This window comes from Pteropus medius, unplaced genomic scaffold (genome assembly GCF_902729225.1).
Source record: "Pteropus medius unplaced genomic scaffold, Ma_sr-lr_union100, whole genome shotgun sequence".
NCBI classification, from domain to species: domain Eukaryota; kingdom Metazoa; phylum Chordata; class Mammalia; order Chiroptera; family Pteropodidae; genus Pteropus; species Pteropus medius.
The window spans coordinates 3,439,504-3,457,733 of NW_024354499.1; the positions used below are offsets into that span (position 1 = coordinate 3,439,504).

The window sequence follows — 18,230 nt, forward strand, 5'->3', positions numbered from 1 at the left end:
TCTCTCTCTCTCTCGATCTCTTGGTCTCTCTGTCTCTGTCTGTCTCTGTCTGTCTGTCTCTCTGTCTGTCTCTCTCTCTCTGTCCCTCTCTCTTTCCTGGACACAAGATGTACAAATATAAATTCTTAGCAAAATCAAAACATAAAATTATTGCAACTTTACATACTGTGCTGAACAGTGTCTCCCAAAAAGTCATCTACAACTGGAACCTGTGAATGTGACCTTACTTAGAAGTAGGGTCTTCGTGGAAAGTTAAGATAAAGTCATAGTGGATTAAGATGGGCCTTGAATCCGATGGTGGCGGTCCTTATAAAGAGAGGGAGATTTGGATATATAGAGGCACAGAGGACAGACAGACACAGAAGAGAAGGCCATGTGATAATGGAGGCAGAGATTGGAGTGATGCAGCTGCAAGCCAAGAAACACCAAGAATTGCTGGCAACCACCAGAAGGTAGGAAAAGGCAAGGAAGGATTCTTCTCTAGAGCCTTCAGAGGGAGCATGGCCCTGTGAACACCTTGATTTCAGACATCCAGCCTCCCGAATTGTGAGAGAATCAACTTCTGTTGTTTTAAACTACTCAATTGTAGTAGTTTGTTAAGGTGACCCTAAAAACTAATATACTTTGTAACATTGCAACAAAGTTTAAATTGTAATTTTTTCCCCTCTATCCAGTGATGAAAATTAAGGCTCAATATAGAAGCGTAGCCATCTAGAGAGCCTGCATCAGCCCCATCCACCCTCTCCACCATATTTGAGATTCTTATAAGGAACTTATATTCCTCCTGTCTCTTTTCTTTGAAATTAAATGGCATCTTGAAAACTTTGATGTTAAAAAAAGTAAAGAAGTTGACATTTAGAAAGCAATACCCTGAAGAACAACTTCTCAGGAACCCCGGATTCGCCAGTAATTATGTGCCTCGCCTTGGGTCAGTGCTTTGTCTTCTCTCGGCTTCATCTGCCTGATCTCTGTAACTCAGGGGCTAGACTGGAAGGTCTCTACGGTCCCTTCCACTTGAACTTGCAGGGATTCCAGTGGGAATGTTTTACTTATGTGACATTTGACACATGTTACTAAGAAACATAAAGACAGAAAGGCCCTGACTAATGATTAAGGCTCCTTTTGAGCTTTTCTGAGTTCATTTATATAAAAAAAATCTTACGCTCTAGGATATTTCTTTGAACAGAGCTAGAGAAAGATATGCAGTATTATGTTTGGTGCAGTGTTTGCTTTGGCATATAGAAAGTTCTAGAAAAGACAACTGATTCTTAAGAGAAGGCTGTAATGGGATTTATAAAGACAATAATGAATGTACATCTCCCTTTCCCACTCTTGAGAGAAACTCACATTTATAAAAATAAGTAAACTTTCACATTATAAAAGATGTCTTTATTTTACAAACAACATTATTAAAAGACTTCCTTTAAAATAAATAGCATAGCAAAGTAGTGGCTTAACCTGTTCTTCTCCAATCTAAACAACCCAAGTCCCTTCAGAAGTCTTCATAAGAACCAGCTTCCATCTACCTGACCATGTAGGTTGCTTTTTCCTGAACCCCAGCCACTTCTGATCATACCTTGTAAGTGTGATGGCCAACACAGAACACGATACTCTCAACATTGACATAGGCAAAGAAAGCTTAGGAAAAGAATATATCTTGGAGCTTAAATGTCATTATCTCACTATATATCTCACAGGTTATAGAAAATGCAGTGATGTAATGAGAAATAAAAGTATCCCTGCTTTTTTCAAGGACACACTAAACACAATGTTTTCATAAGACACATCACAATATTGTAATTATCAGACATAAATAACTTTAATGTTTTAAATGCATATAACCCTTTTCAAAGGTGGTTTGAAAAAGCCAAAGGTTCTGTAATATGCACACTATTTGAACATTTGTCTATGGATATTTACAAGTTAATTGTGCTTAGCAAGGACAAAGAAACCTCAAAATAAATACTGCCTCCCTATCTCTCCATGTATATCAATAGCATAATTGACTATTATACTTACAACAAAGCAGAAAAATAAACCAAAAGGATGAACTGGATTTTTTAAAGATATAAACCGCAGGTCTATATAGGGTTACATCGTTATTAGTTGTAAAGTTTGTTAATTTACTCGATCCATAAAGATTTATTTATTGCCTATTATGTGTCCACTTCTCTCATCCAAAAAAATCAGATTAATAATACCATCTATCTTACAGGGTTGTTGTGCTAATTAGACCTTAAATACATTTAAATACAAACGTATATTATTATCTTAGTCAGCTCAGGCTGCTATAATAAAATACCATAGGCTGGGTGGCTTATAAACAACAGAAATGTATTTCTCACAGTTCTGGAGGCTGGAAGTCTCCAGGGAGATGAGAGCTGACAGATTCAGTATCCGGTGAACGCCCCTTCCTGATTCATAGATGGCCATCTTCTCACTATGTCCTCACGTGGTGGAAGAGGCAAGGAACAGCTCTGAGATCTCTTGTATAAAGACATTAATCCCAATTCTGGACCTAATCACCTCCCAAAGATCCCACCACCAAATACCATCACAATGGGGATAAAGTTTCAACATATAAATTTTGGGGGACACAAATAATTCTAAGACTTGGGGCATGAGCAACTGGGAGGATGATGTACTGCCGAGGAAAGTGATTTGAGGAAAGAAGTCAAAAACTCTGATAGGGTCATGTTAGCTTTGGTCTGAGATGCCTGTAAGACATCCACGTGGAAATGGCAAATATGTAGCCTCATCACTCAACACTACTCAGAGTAAGATCCCAAGGCCAGCAGCATCAGCACCATCTTGGAGCTTGTAGGAAATGCAGAATCTTAGACCCCACTCTAGACCAGTAGAATCAGAATCTGCATTTTAACAAGATCCCCACATGATCCATATGCATGTAAAGTTTGAGAAGCAGTAAGCTAGAGTTCTAGGGAGATAGAGACTTTATACTCCTCAGCATATAAATGATTTTAAAGGTAAGGCCTGGATGAGCTCCCCTAGGGAGAGTTAGTAAAGAACACTGGGTGGCCCAGAGCAGAGTCATGAGGTTCTCCACATTCGAGGTCTGGTAGAGGAGAAGGGAACCCTACAGAGGAAGAGGAGAGACATCCAGTGAAGCAGAGGAAAACCCAGGAGACTGAAGGGTCCCAGAAACCAGACAACAGAATGTTTCAAGAAGTGATCCACCGTATTAAATGCAGCTAGGGGGTTAAGTAAGAAAAGAACAGAGAAGAGGCCATTAGATTTGGCAACAAAGAGGTCATCAGTGACCTTGACAAGAGCAGACTCAGTAGCACAGAGAGGACAGTAGACCAAGTGGAGAAGAGGAAGTGAGACAGTGAGCAAAGGTAACAACGGCAAGGAGTTTTGCTGAGAGCATTAAAGAGAGAAATGGGATAGTAGCTGAGATGCTTACGTAGGAGATATTGGAGCAAGCCTCAATGCTGATGGGAACGCTGCAATTGAGAGTGGGAGAGAGAGAAGAGAAGGAATAATTCTGAAGGAAGAAAAAGAACAAGGAAGGAAAGAAAGAAAGAAAAGAAGAGAAAAGGAAAGGAAGGAAAGAGAGAGAAGAGAAGGGAGAGGAGAGAGAAGAGAAGAGAAAGACGGAGTTGGTGGTGGGTTAAGTAAGAGAAAAGAGGGAAAAAAAAGACCGATTATTGGAGTGATGTTTTTGAGAAGATGAGAGGAAACGGGGCTCAGGGCCCAGAGGAAGGATGGCCCCCTGACAGAAGCAGGGCCACTCAGCTCATTGCTTCTGTTTCTTAATGGAGTTGGAGGCACCCAGCAAGGTGGGTGGGGTGGGTAGGGAAGGAGATTTTTTTAAAAGGAGGAGTGAATTAGTTATTTTGGAGGTGGAAAAGTAAACGCATCAAGATTGCCAGGTAGTATGAGGTATTTTGAGATTTTTGGCCACGCATTTGAGAAAACCCACGCTTTCCCATCACATGCTCCCAAAACTGTCCTGCTCTGATGCATGAGCCATGAATTATGAGAAAGCGCATCTTCTCCATCTATCCTCATTATTCCCATAAGCAGTTTATTATGTTAAAGGTCACCGTCAGCAGAGCAAGGTTAGACAAGGGAGTCATCACAGAGCCAAAGCAAGATGGTGATACGAAAGGACAGAAGCCTTTCGTCCTCTCCATGAGATTTACGGCCGAGGGTGATGCGGGAATTAATGACAGGAGAACACAAGATGCCTCAAGAGAGGAAGTTTTTCCTTCTCTTCTCATAATTCGCGAGAACTGCTGGGAGGTCTCTCATGAGATTAGTAGTTTGGTAAACAACACCAGACACTGTTAATTGCCTTTACGTGAGTTTTGAACAAGGCCACAGTCAATAATGCCTCCTTGGTTATCTTCCTTCCTGCTTGGAAACCAATGTCATTGAATAATCACATAATGATTTGCAGCATTCTCTACATAAAGCCAATTTCTGTGATCCAAAAATCAAATCTAAAGCCTGACTCTCCCCTGAGCATACTCAGGACCTGGGAACAGTGTAGACAGCCTCCTTGTGCCCTAACCCCACCTCCATCTATTTCCACTGCTTCAAAAACCTCATTGCCCTGGGACCGCACGTCTTCCAACTAGACAGACTTCCTATCACCCCCCTGCCCCTGTGGCTATCCTCTACCACTCTCCTGGTCACTCGCCTTGTTCACTGGTGACTTCACCATTTCCCCTCCACCACTAACCTTTCTCTTTCCTGATTACTTCAGGTACACATCCCCACAGCAATCTGCTCAACACCCAGCCTTACAGTTCCTCGGCCTCTAAGGCCAATTATCTCTACTTTCACCCCAGCCTCAGCCACCCACTTCCATGGTCATATACCCTAGATCTTGCTGTCAACAATAAGATCACCACCGCCAACATCTGGATTTCACATCCTATTCCTTGACCATCCCCTTCCAGCTCACTTACTCTGATATCCCCCCTCTAGCAATTCTCCAATGTCTCTGAGACCTTCTACTCACTTTTTCACTATCTACCCCCAAACTTCACTCTTCACATCTCTCCTGTTCAGCTGGGTAATCATTTCCTTGCAAAACACCTCTGACTCCTCTGTCCCTCTCTCCATTGCTGTTCTCGCCTCACGGAATGTGAGAACCCCACCTTTGGTGAAATGCTACATGACCTTGCTCCTGGTGTACATCTGAGTAGTTGACTCCTGCACGCAACTCTGCGGATAGTACTCATTTTAAAATTCCATCCACACCTTTCCAATGATTTCCTAGCATTGCCTGGCAACCTGCCCTTCCTTGGCGTAGACTCTTATCTCTCCTTAAATCTCCTCCACACCCTCCTCACTCCCACTTTCAGCCAACGATGCTGTTTCAAATAGCAAAATGAAATGCATGCAATCAGCCAGCACTACCTCATCCTCCGACCCAGTCCCACTAATCCACCTAAGTCAGCTCTAAGTCACGTCCCCAGAGAGGCCTTCCCTGGCCACTCTGGATAAAACAGCCTCTGTGGTCACTCTCTCTCATTATCTGAATTTACTTTTTGTACAGGTATCAGTGCCTGGCACTGTTTCTTTGTTTTCACATTTAGCATCTTTCTCTCCTTACTAGAGCGTGACCTCCTGATTGACCATGGCATCCTCAGCACCTGCAACAGTAGTTGCTCATAGAGGGTGTTCAGTAAACACTTGTTGACTGACTGAATGACTGATACGCATAGTCACACCTTATAAACTTACCTACCACTGTGATAAATTACTCATCATTGCCAGTATACCTCAATGGCACATTAAAAAAATTTTTTTATGGCTATAAAATACACCTAACATAAAATTTACCATCTTAACTTTTTTTAAATATGAACAGTTCGGTGTTATTAAATACATCCATAATGCTGTGCAGCCATCACCACCACTCATCTCCGTAACTCGTTTCATCTTACAAAACTGAAACTCTATACTCATTAAACACTAACCCCACGTGCACCCCGCCCCTGGCCACTACCATTCTACTTTCTATCTCTATGAATTTGACTATTCTAAGTACCTCATATAAGTGGAATCATACAGTATTTGTCTTTCTGTGCCTATTTATTTCACTTAGTCTATGTCCTCAAGGTTTATTTATGTTGTAGTATATGTCAGAATTTCCTTCCTTTTAAGGCTGAATAATATTCCATTGTATGTATATACCACCTTTTCCTTATCCACACTTGAGTTGCTTCCATGTTTTATAGGTTGTAAATAGTGCTGCTGTTAATATGACTGTACAAATATATCTTCTAGTCCCTACGTCAATCAAATTTAAACATATATTTTCTTGAACATCTTTTATGCACCTTCTCTTCACCCTCCCAAAATTAACAGTAGGTCTACTATCTGTCTATTTGTCTATTTTAAAGAGACATTGCTGAACTAAAGGTATAAAGAACAGAACTTGAAGTAAGCAAATAAAAAATAATGGAATCAATATTACAGCTGTCTTCCTCTCTTCCTCCCTCCTTCCCTAAGGAGCAGCCTCTCAATACAAACCACAAAATCCTCCAGAGAAGAACTCCAGAAGGGGCCTGTGCAGGAGGGAAGGATCAGATACCCCAGGACCTGACTTTACATCCCTGACATCACCTTCCTCTTAGGCAGCTTTCCCCACTTCCCCTCATTCCACTCCCCCTGCATTATTCTTCTGCTCCCCCTTTGAGACTAAGGAAACATGCTTCCCTGTTTGCTTGAGAATGGCAGAACCTTACTGACATTTAAAAAACAAGAAACAACCAAAGAAGAGATACTATGATATTCAAACTCATGAAAAGATGCTCAATGTCATTGATTATTGGAGAATTGCAAATTAAAATCACCATGAGATACTAGCCCACACCAATCATAATGGCTAAAATTAAAAAAAAAAAAAAAAAAAAAGCAATACCACATGCAGAGCAATTAGAATCCTTATACACTTCTGGTGGGAATGCAAAATGGTATGTACAGTTATTTTGGAAAGAATTTGGCAGTTTCTTATGAGTTAAGCATACACTTACCACATCACATGGCAGAGAATTATAATCTTGTGTTTACACAAAAACCTGCCTTCCAGTACATACAATGGCTTTATTCATAATTGTCAAAAACTGGAAATAATCCAAATGTCCTTTACTGGGTGAAGGCTAAACAAATTGTGGTACAGCTATCCAAAGGAATACTATGCAGCAATCCAAAAACTGAACTGTTAGCATTATAACAACACGGATGAATCTCACAAACACTGTGCAAGGTAAAAGAAGTCAGGCACAAAAGGCTACACTGTCTGATCCCATTTACATAACATTACGGAAAGGCAAAACCAAAAACAAATGGGTGGTTGCCAGGAGCTGTAGGAATGGAGGAGATTCACTACAAAGGGGCCTAAGGGAACTTTTTAAACCCTTGATTGTGGTGGAAGTTTCGTGACTGTATATATTTATTAAAATTCATAGAACTATACATCTAAGAAAGGTGAATTTTACTATACATATAGATCATATCTCAACATGCTTGACTTTAAAAACACAAATAAATAAAATAAAAAGTGACCCTCTAGACCCACAGCAGAGAACCTGTGCAGAGGTACTGCATAGTTTTCATACAATACTGTTTAAAAAAAAAAATGACCTTCTGTACAATACCGGGGGAACACAATAGTAAATATATCAGCAACACGAAGAGCATTTTAAAAACCTGGTTTCTGATCCTATAGTAGAAGCATTCTAGCCTTGAAAGAACCCACATATGATGTAGTACCTTGCCCGATACTTTCAGAATCCTTCCAAAGTGCCATCTGGGATCTGGGCAGTCATCCATCTCGGCCCCTCCTTGAATAGGGCACAAAGGATCTTATTACAAATCCACAGTCACCTGGGCCCTCTGATTGGCAAAATCAAAATGACTGACATCCTGAAAGGCAGAGCCCACCCTTGCTGCCTTGTCCAAGAGCCTCGCCCACATCACCTCACAACTACAGCAGCAAAAACATTATTAAAACAAGTTATGATGGGCCATGGGAATTACAAAGTGGGAATGGAGACCTTCTCAAAACCTTACTAACTGAAAGAATAGTTTAGCAGGTTAAAGATAATGAAGTACCTTGAATAGGAGAGACACCAAGATAGTTACAGATCAGCATGAGGAGTGGCTTTGCAAATAGAAGCCCCGCTTTCTTGGCCTGCTCCTCACTTCCCAGCAGACTTAATGAAAAGCTCCAATTTTAATAAAACAGCAAACAGGACAAAACAACAGATCTTTTTTTAATTATGGAAAAATTTGAAAGTATACAGAATTAGAGAGCATACTATAATGAGCCCCAAGAACCCATCACCTAGCAGTTTGCCCAAGAGAGTCCAGGTTACACCTCTTGTTTCGGTATAATTGTTAATTGCACCTCCTTTCACTCAAAACAAAGTGCCAGTTTATATGATAGATAATACCCAGCCCCAACAATTATCAACTTACAGTCTATCTTAATTCACCTCTAACCCTCTTTATCCTCCCATAAAAAGATAATTTTGAGATAAAGCCTAGATATTGGATTTCATCCATAAATATATTAAACAGTTAAAAGGAGATTTTTTAAACATTCTTTGACATTCTTAATCTTGGTATATCTTCAGCTCAGAACTAAATATAACAAGTACAGGCTTCAAAGCCGACAACAGTTTTACAGACTGTGGCTTTAACAGAGTTAAGATATATATAGCAGTATCTCCAAACTGTTTTCAATTTTAACGATGATTGCTAAGGCTGAAAAAATGAAGCAGTAATCTCCAAATTAGATGGAAACATAGAGGCAACAAATTTCTTGTGCAGATTTACTTTCTGAACAAAGAGGCTTTGGCACCCTCAGACCCTTCCTTCTCATCCAGGTAGAGAACGCCAGTGGCCCCTCCCCCCGCAAGGACACGCTAGCTTAGCTCACGTAGTTTCTCCATTAGGTCCTGAACACTTGAAGAGTTTTCAGCTTTTAGAATTACCTTATAGACAAACCATAGAAACCAACTATGGCTGTGGAATAGAATGAATATTTTATCAATTTTGATAATGCAAAAGTAAATGTTCAGCTAGAAAGAAGGAGGAAGCAGGCAAGGTGAGGTGGTGATAATACCCTTATCTTGCAGAGGAGAGAGTCGAATGACCTAGTCAACAGTCGTGAAATGCAAAATCTGGTTTTAATAAATTTTTTGGCTGGAGTGGCAGGGATGAAAGGTGGTGAGGAGATGTAGGTATGGTGTAAATAAGTTACATCCTTGGCTTTCACAGCAGAAAGTCACCAGATGATGATCGAAGTTGATAAATTCAGACACAGCAATATCTGCATATTATTTTGAGATACAGAATGGAAACACAGCTAAACACAGTCGTTTGCCCTTGGATAAAGGATTTGGGGTGGGGCAGGAAGTCTTGCTTTTTGTTAGAAGCCCTTCAGTCTTGTGTGACTGATTAACTATGCACATGTATTGCCTTAAAAACAATAAAGGTTGGGGACAGGAGAAGAAGAATAAAATATTGGTATGTTTTATGAAATACGAGAAAGGAAGTCTCACGCACAGTACTGTTGGAACAAGCACAGATGGGTTCAGCTAGATACCGCATAACTATGGTAACAGATGTAGCTAATTTAGGACACAAATGAGGGTGTTGGAAGAATCTAAGGGAAATGTGGTGCTAAGAGGGAAGGAGAATAAATTCTAAATAAAGGAATGCTGAAATAACCAGTGTGGATGCTCTGCCATCTGACACAGGAAAGAAAGAACTGAACCCACCCTCATTTTTCTGGTGTCTTTTCACCATAGATTTTTAAAAGTAAAAGTCAAGAGATTCTTATATAGGCTCCATGTTGAGCAAAGAAAACAAACATGATGAAATTCATATTCAATAAAATAATGTGGGCAGAAAATCATGTCCATTGTTAAATGAAATTCTGTCTTCGTAAAGTCCCCACACATTTCAAAGTTTAATAAATTCATTTGGTCTTCAAGAAAAACATTTTTACAAAGACATTTAAATACACATGTATAGACTTTCCCTTCAATAAAATGATTCACAATTCAGCACAAGCATTTAACTACCTCTTTCAAAGATCCACAGAAAATTACCAAAGGAATATAAAAATAGGAACAAATCTGCATCACTTCTGGTTACCAGGAAGGCTGCCATCCACACGACAGAATCTGTGAGCAGTCGACATCTTCGCAACATTGATTCTTCCCATCCAGGAACATGACATTCAATTTCTGGAGTAAATATTGGTAGTTGATATTTTCTGTGAAAATTGTCCATTTCATCAAGATTTTCACATGTTAGTATCCAATAATGCAGAGTGTTCTTATGATTTCAAATCTCTTCATCTCTTTGTTCTACATATCACTTCTAATGTTCATTTTTTTTTCTTTTTTATCTTAATTAGTCTTGCTAGAAGTTTGTGTATTTGATTGGCTTTCTTAAAGAAGCATCTTGACAGACAAAAAGTAGGGGTAGGGTATATAAGGTGGAGAAAAGAGCCTGTGAAAAGTGAGGAAGCTGGTAGCGGGTGGGAAGGGGAGAGAGATAATGTTCAGAAAGATGGTAGTTCAGCTGATGGTTCAGCGGACCGAGAGGGTACAGTGTGAAGGAAGAAGATGTAAGCAGGAAAGATAGGTAAGGAGTTTGGGTAGCGGAATGACAAGATTCAATTCTGATTTAGGAAGGATTGCTGTGGATGGAGGGAGGGAGGTTGGGCTCAATGTCAGGAAGAGAATCCAGAATCTAGAGTAATCCAGAGTTCCAGCCAGGAGCAGCGGGGCTGTGTGAAATGGAAACACAAGCAAAATGAGCCCAGGCAGGATGGAGGGCAACCTCATCAACATAGAGACCAAAGTCTACTCGCAGAAGCTACTCTAATGGGAATCACTGTGGCCACCTCAAGGAAGCTAGTGGCTTCTTGTCTAAATTGGCAGGGAAGTGGGGGGATGACCCATGATTTCCCTCATGTCTGTTTCTGCGTTTTGGTTTTTTTGGGGGGCGGGGGGGCGGAGGGGGTTGGTTTGTTTGCTTGTTTCCTCACCCTGTTCCCCTCCCCCGTTTGGCCTAATATGGCCACCAGTCCTGAAATTCCAAGTCCTTACAGGTCCATGCCTGGTCCAGTCAGCTATTTGTATGTGTGTGAGGATGGGGTTAAGGGTGTCAAATGGTCCTTAGAGCTGCCATTCATAGAAGCCAGAGGGATTCGCTCCTTGTAAGTCTTTTCCTGCCACTTTAAGGCTGGGCCAAGGGAAGACCATTCCAGATATCACACGGAGCACTGAAATTTGTTTTCTGGCAACTACGTCCTAAGCTCCTTGGCATCCAGGTCCTGCCTGAGTTGTTTGTGGGTGAGGTCCTGTGTCAGATCAAATATATTAGGAGTATTTACTGCTGGGCCAAGTGGCATTCATTTATGTACTCATGTATATCTTTATTTAGAGCTATAACTGTTGGGGTATTCAGAACTGACCTGGGTTGAAGCTGGCTATGTTAAAGCCTCACTTTACTGGGGACTCCCTCAGCATATGTCAGGATTGGGGGTCCAGACACCCCAGGTTGAAGGTGCTGATAAGAGTTCCTAGGGCCTTTTGATTTACAGCTCTACCCTCACCCAACTGTGCCACAACCCACCATGCCTGGTGCAGTGAGCCTGAGGAATATTCTAGAACTCGGCTGGGAGAACGTCCCTGCTTCTTCCCAGGAGAGACCCTTGTTGAATCATGAGCTGGCTGATGTTGGTTGGCATCATCTGTACCATATCTTCTAGAAAGTCCTTAAAGAATCTGGGCCCATTGTTCTTTCCCTATTCTCTGAAACTGAGAGGGATCTGTCTCCGTCTTCCTTTGCCTGGCACTGTCCTGGCTTTAGCACTGAAAGTCCCTCATCCCAAGAAACTCCTAAGTCCTGGGCATCAAATATGACTCTGTGCATGTGTGTGTGTGTGTGTGTGTGTGTGTATTTCTGTGAAATATTTATGTCTACATCTATGATACGTATGTATCAAAAGGAAAGCTACCAAAAAACACGATTATGGTAGGAAACTAACATTTATTGTAATCTTTGAGAGATCACTTAGGTACAAAACATTTTTTCAATAGATTTGAACATTATAATCAATAAATTTGTTTTAACCCATACAATTGAACACTGTACTCCACAGAGACTAGGCTTTTCTTTTTTTCACTTCATTCCATAACATCGACAAAGCTTCCATGCGTAGTTTATCTTGGAAGATAGGTTAGGGAGAGTCTTTTCCGGCAGCGTGCCATTTCATAGGTGCTCCTTGAATCTGTGGGATTTTGCTGTTGTTGAATACAGAGGCAGTTTTGGTGTTACTGCCTTAAAAAATTCTTGCAGGCTAAAACTATGGCAGTCAAATATTGGGGCTGCACTTTCTCTTCTAGAGATACAAAATTCTCTTCCAAGAATTTTGGGTGTGTCCTTGTACATAGCTCAAAATGCGTAAACTACATAGAAATCCTTTTTTGAAAGAAAAAAATTTCTCATGGACCCGGGGCTGACCTAAATCACTTTTGTTAAAATGTTACTTAAATATGTACACTCATAAAGACCAGTTCCAAACACGTATACTTTATAGCTCTTACATAACTAAAATGCCAAAACAAATGTGCAAGTAAATACAACTATCAAACTTTATCAAATTAGTAAAATTAATTCACTGCAACAGATAATATTGTTTTGCTGAAACTAAAACACCATTTAAGGTTTAACAATAGAAAGATATAGCCTCGGGTCTAGTTACTACACGTTATCATTTTCTGAATTTTGACTTTAAAAATACAAATGCAGACAATGTATAAAGCATGCTGTGCAAAACAATATGAGTAAACTCAAAAATGTGTTTGCTACTTGAAGATAATCAGATATCAGAATTAAAGATTCTACTGGAGTTCAAACCATCCTGAAGTGCCTACATAAATGAGGTGTCACTTCACACTAATAAACTTAGTAATAATCGCTAACATTTATTGAACTTGACTATATGCTGCGAGTCTTTCACATGTAATACCTCTAATCCTCACAATATCACTATGAAATCAATACCATGTATTTATCCACATATTAACATAAGAGGAAACTGAAGAACAGAGAGGTTAACTAACTTGCCTGAAGTCTCTTAGCTGGCAAGTAGAAAAATGGATTTGAAGTCAGACAGTCCAGTTCCACTTAATCATTACACCAAATTACCTGTGTCATTGCTGTGGACATAAGGCAGTTATTGGAGGGTTACTACCCTTCATTAAATGGAAATCTAATCCAATTATTGCTGAAACCAGCAACAGTAACTTTTTCATTGCGTTTTTACTACAACACCTGCTGCTAATAAATTGCTGAGGCTTGGTCCATATTTGGGTAGAACTGGCATGAGAGCTGCATTCCTTGCCAGTCCAGCAGTGGTCCCCAGGAGCTGTTCTTTTGAGTTTGGCAAGCCTGCACCCTGTGCCTCCTCACCTCTCTCTCCACATGCCCCTGTTTCAAGTCCCCTCTCCTCATTTGTGCTGTGATCCAAGACACCAGGCCTGCCCCTGGCTCACATGGGAAAATACAGAGCAAACAGAGGCCTCAGCATTGGTATTGGGGTGGCCGTCAGATTTTCCAGAACACATTTTTATTATTCATTATTTAAGGTTATGTCCCTGAAAAGAAATCACTAATTTTAGAGAAGACACAGATCCCTCAAAATACATATATCCTCAGAATCCTAGGGGTCGGAGAGATGTGTAGTGTGACATGAGCTTACATGGAGAGATGCTAGTTAAAAAAAAAACACACATCTGAAGGCAACCCATCCTGCATCTGATGAGGACACGATTGAAGATGCCATTCCAAACACTGTTTCATATTTGAAAAAAGTTCCTTTCGGCTCTTAGAATCAAGAATTGTTGTGCTTCTCTTAAAAAGTTTTTATTTTGTTTTTATGTTCTAACATGTTATGTTGTGTTTCACGCTTTTCTTGCAAAGCTTTTATCACAATTTGTAAATATACATTCATCAGAGAGATTTCTACATAAATGTCTGTTTCTTGCATTCATCTGTAAGTGCCGTCAGCGCAGAGACCATGTCTGTGTCTCACAGAATGTGGCATGTAGTAGTAGGTCCTCACTGAATGTTTGTTGAGTGAACAAGTGAGTGAATGAGTCAACAAATAAATAAAACATATGACCCATGGGCTGGCCAATTTCCATTTTTGCATGAGCTACTAGAAAGTTGAGAGCTGCATTTGTTTTCCCCTCAGGAAAATTATAGAGGGTCTTATGCTTGTATTTTTGCATTAGTCCCATTCTTAATGCCATTTTATGTCTCTACACTTAGTTTCCTGGTTTTCATTTCCATCTACTTCTTAGTTAGGCTGCCTTGCTATATTTTATGAATTCCTATAAACTGTCTTAAATCTCTTGTGGAACAATGTGGGTAATAAGTATATTTGTCAAAGCATTTTTATATATATTTAAAAATCGACATTAAAATCTCTGCCAACGAACACATCTGATCACCTGTAAACTCTTAAGAATAGCAGAAATTTGCTAATTCCAGCACTATACTAATATTTAAAGCATATTCAGCCCAGGACTAGAAACTATGTGGTGTGTCATTTCAGGCAGTGTCGTGTATTGTGTATGTGACAATTGCATTTCTAACAGGGCTAAAGAATTCTGGTAGATGAGAAAGAACATAGGACTTGCTACAAAAATGTTATGGAATTTGGATTAAAGAATGATTTGTCGTTAGTGGTTCTCCAAAATGTATTCACATCATACTAATACTGAAAAGTCTGCTTTTATTGTGCCCTATTGGGGGTGGGGGTCTGGGCAAGATCCTGGTCCACAGGCATTGAGAAATATCTGGATCACATTGCAGAATAAAGGTGTAACATTATAAACTGAAAATATTCAATGATCTAACCCCCTTTTTAAACTCTCTAATGTATGCTATTCATATGTTACTGGGTGGAATGACTTGCAAGTCCAAAACTTCAGTTACTTCTCCAGTCTTATTCATTTAAGGCACTTTCACTCCAAATGTTGACCAACTATTTTTCCCTTAAAATGAAACATGATTTTCAAATCCACGCAATGAGCCCACCCCTCACTGCCCAAGTTAAGTATCTCATGTATCCCAGCTGGATCCACACACTAGAGGTGAAAGGAGGGGAGTCCGCCCTCTCCATTCACTTGCTCCCCTCCTTTGGGGATACTCATAAAACACAAAATGTCCATTTGGAAAACTGAGATTTGATTTCTGTTATTTATAAGGCTCATGTGAGTCCGTTAAATCTTAGAAGACAAACTGCGAAAGGAAGGAAGAGTGGGCATAAAGAAACAGATGGGTAATAATCATGTGTCACAGATAAATGACAATTTTTAAAAGAATTTGATAGGGTGTGGGTTGGGGCTTTTTTCTTTCTCTCCCCCTCTCCGTCTTATTTTCCGGGTGGGGGTGGGAAGTGGAAGAGGAGATTAAGAAGAAAGGGAGAAAAGGCGAGACAATAGGCTAGACTCGAGCGCCTGATCAGCATCCTACAGCAGTCTGCCCCTCCCACCCTTCCCCCAAGACCAGGTACGGTTGCGATTTTAAAACAAGCAGACACTGGCCTTCGCTGCCCGGACGGAGGGTGGCCTCCTCCAGAGGTGCAGGAGGGAGGTGGGAGGGGGTGGGGGCAAGGGGAAGAGAGGGGAGGGAAGATGAAAGCTAAGAGATGAACAGACCAGCAAGACCTCCTTGGGGACCGTGGCCTTTTTTCCCTCCAAAGTGGTGGAGTCCCATAAAAATCCAAACCCACCGGGACCCGCTCAGTTGCCAGGTCTCCTGCTCCAAATTCAGCCGGCCGCCGCCGCCGCACCTGCTCGCCCCGAAGCTGTAGCGGAGCGCGTCGCCGGGGCGATGGTCGGGGGAAGGGGCCCAGCTCCTCCTAGCGCGCCCAGCACGGCTCTCCCAGAGGGCGGTGGCCGAGCCGGAAGGGGAGGGAGGGGCAGGCCGACCGGGAGAGGCTTGCCACCAGCCCGCCTGGCGGATAAAAAGGCCCCACCTGTCAGGCGTTTGGCTCACGGCAAGCGGGTCCGACCGTCCCTATGCAGAGGCTTGGTTTCCAAAGAACCTCTAATGTTACATCACCAACAGAAACCTTTAGGCATAAAACACAGCCACGCTGAAGGGCTGCATCGCAGACGCACTCACTAACACGCTCACGGATCTGGACCAGCCAGCTTCCGCACGGTGGAAGGATGCTGTAGGGTCTCGAATTCCATTAAAATAAACAAAACCAAGGCAAACCCACGGTACCCATTCCGGAGACGGGCTTACCTTCTGCATGGCTTCTTATCCATCTCCGGACTTCCGCTGTGGGCTGTTATTTTCGTTTTGTTTCTGTGTGTGTGTGTGTGTGTGTGTGTGTGTGTGTGTGTGTGTTCCTTTTCTTTTGGATCTGCTTAATGAATGCACCCAGCTAATCTGCAAAGCAATGTTTTCTCCCCATCCTGCAGCCCCGCACTTGTCAGAGCTGCCTGGAATTCCACCAGCAATGCAGCTTCTCCGCGTCACTGGTGATTTACAGACAACAGAGGCTGCCACTCCTTGACAAAAGGCGTTCGTTCCCGCTCGTCCCTTACAGCCCTGCGGTCAGAATTAAATCCATTTCCCGCACGAGGCTGGGAGGAAATGAGAGCTCTACTGGCGGTGCGCACTGACAAAAGGACGCTTGGCGGTGCCCACAGCGCCCCCTCCAGCGGGCCGCTGCCGGGCCGCCCCGGGCCACGGTGCTGCAGTGCCCCCGCCCGCAGTGTCCGCCGCCCCACGCTGCCGCAGTCCTGCCGCCCAGGGCCACTTGCCCACATACACACACGCTCCACCAACTGCCCGGTACAGCCAAAGAGTCAATACGAGGACTGTGTTACTAGAAGAAAATTTGAAACATAAGCTCCCTTAGGAGATAGATATATCCTCCCTGGGGTTAAAAAAAAAAAAAGAAAAAGAAAAGAAAAGAAAAAAAGTCTGGGAATATTTTTTGTCCAAGACATCCTGCCTTTAGAAGATAACGCTATGAATGATTTTAATAGCAATTGTCTGACCATTTGAATTACAAGCCAAAGTTACCCCTATCCTAATTCTGACTCCGTTTTCAAAGAGGATAAAATTGTTGTTGTCCTACCCTCTGGGATCTGGGGCCCAACTCCCTCCAATTCTCACTACTTCCTCTTCTCACTCTTCTCTTTCCCAGTCAGCCACCCCACAGGGAACAGGTGTTTAGTGAATTGAAATACCGGATGGAGAACCAGAATACTTGGACACAGTCTCAGACCTGCCATTAACTAGCTGTGTGGCCTTGATGAAGTCACTTCACCTCACTGGGCCTTATTGTCTTCCTCTGTAAAATGATATTCTAATAGTCTCCCACAGTGTTTCTCAGGGAGTAGAAACATCAAGCGGCAGCATGGGAATTTAGACGCCCATAATCTCCACCAGCTCCCCTAAATCAACATTCCCTCTAAGTGTTTCTAAAAATGTGATTGCAGAGCAAGTACTGCTTCTGGAAAAGCCCCCAACCAGGTAATGCCCCCTCTGCTCCTTCTAGGTTCTGGGGCACCACAGCTTTTAGACACCCCCATAAAAATCACCAGACCCGACCACAGTGCTGCCGCAGAATCAGAGTCTCTGGAGGTGGTCCCAGGAATCCGTATTATTAACAAGCATCCCTAGTGATTCTTCCACACGCTAACATTTAGAAAATGCTTTTCTATAGGAGCTACTAGTAATGTAGAAAAAGAGAAAATGCCCAGCAGAGCAGCCCTAGAACAACTGGCAGGCTTTCCATTTCAGATGCCGTAGTGTTGTCTTTCTGCTCTAGCTCCTCCAGTCCCTCCATCCCCCAGTCTCTACGCCCTCCTTCCCACTCAGAGCTTCTCATTCTTCCCATTTCATCATCAGAATCACTGAGTGCACAAGCCCTCTCCCTGTTCTGCTGTCAAAACCCACTCAAATTATAAGCAGCTCAGCCCCCAGGACCCAGTGGTCTGTTTGGCCAGAACCAGAAAGTGATGCGTTTATTGAGACACTTCAGGCAGCTGTGTACTATCAGTATAAAGTGAAAATATCTGGGAAGTCGGGAACCCCCTTCTCTAGAGCTCTGAAATCACAGGTATGGTGGTCACTTTTCTGAAATAGAACCCAAAAAGGGAATAGAGAATTTTTGTTTAATCCAGAAA

At 42.0% G+C, this 18,230-nt stretch overlaps 1 protein-coding gene across 4 annotated transcripts in view; it reads right to left on the reverse strand.

Moving 5' to 3' along the window:
- Nucleotides 1-16,726, reverse strand: part of ADD2 (adducin 2) — an 88,110-nt gene extending 71,384 nt beyond the window's left edge. For 3 of the 4 annotated variants that reach the window (XM_039852509.1, XM_039852510.1, XM_039852513.1), the window contains exon 1: nucleotides 16,333-16,726. The gene's annotated coding sequence lies outside the window, so the exon portion shown is untranslated. Of the gene's footprint in view, nucleotides 1-7,755; nucleotides 7,777-16,332 lie in introns of those variants that run through there. The other variant, XM_039852511.1, reaches the window with a different exon arrangement.
- Nucleotides 16,727-18,230: the final 1,504 nt, after the last annotated feature.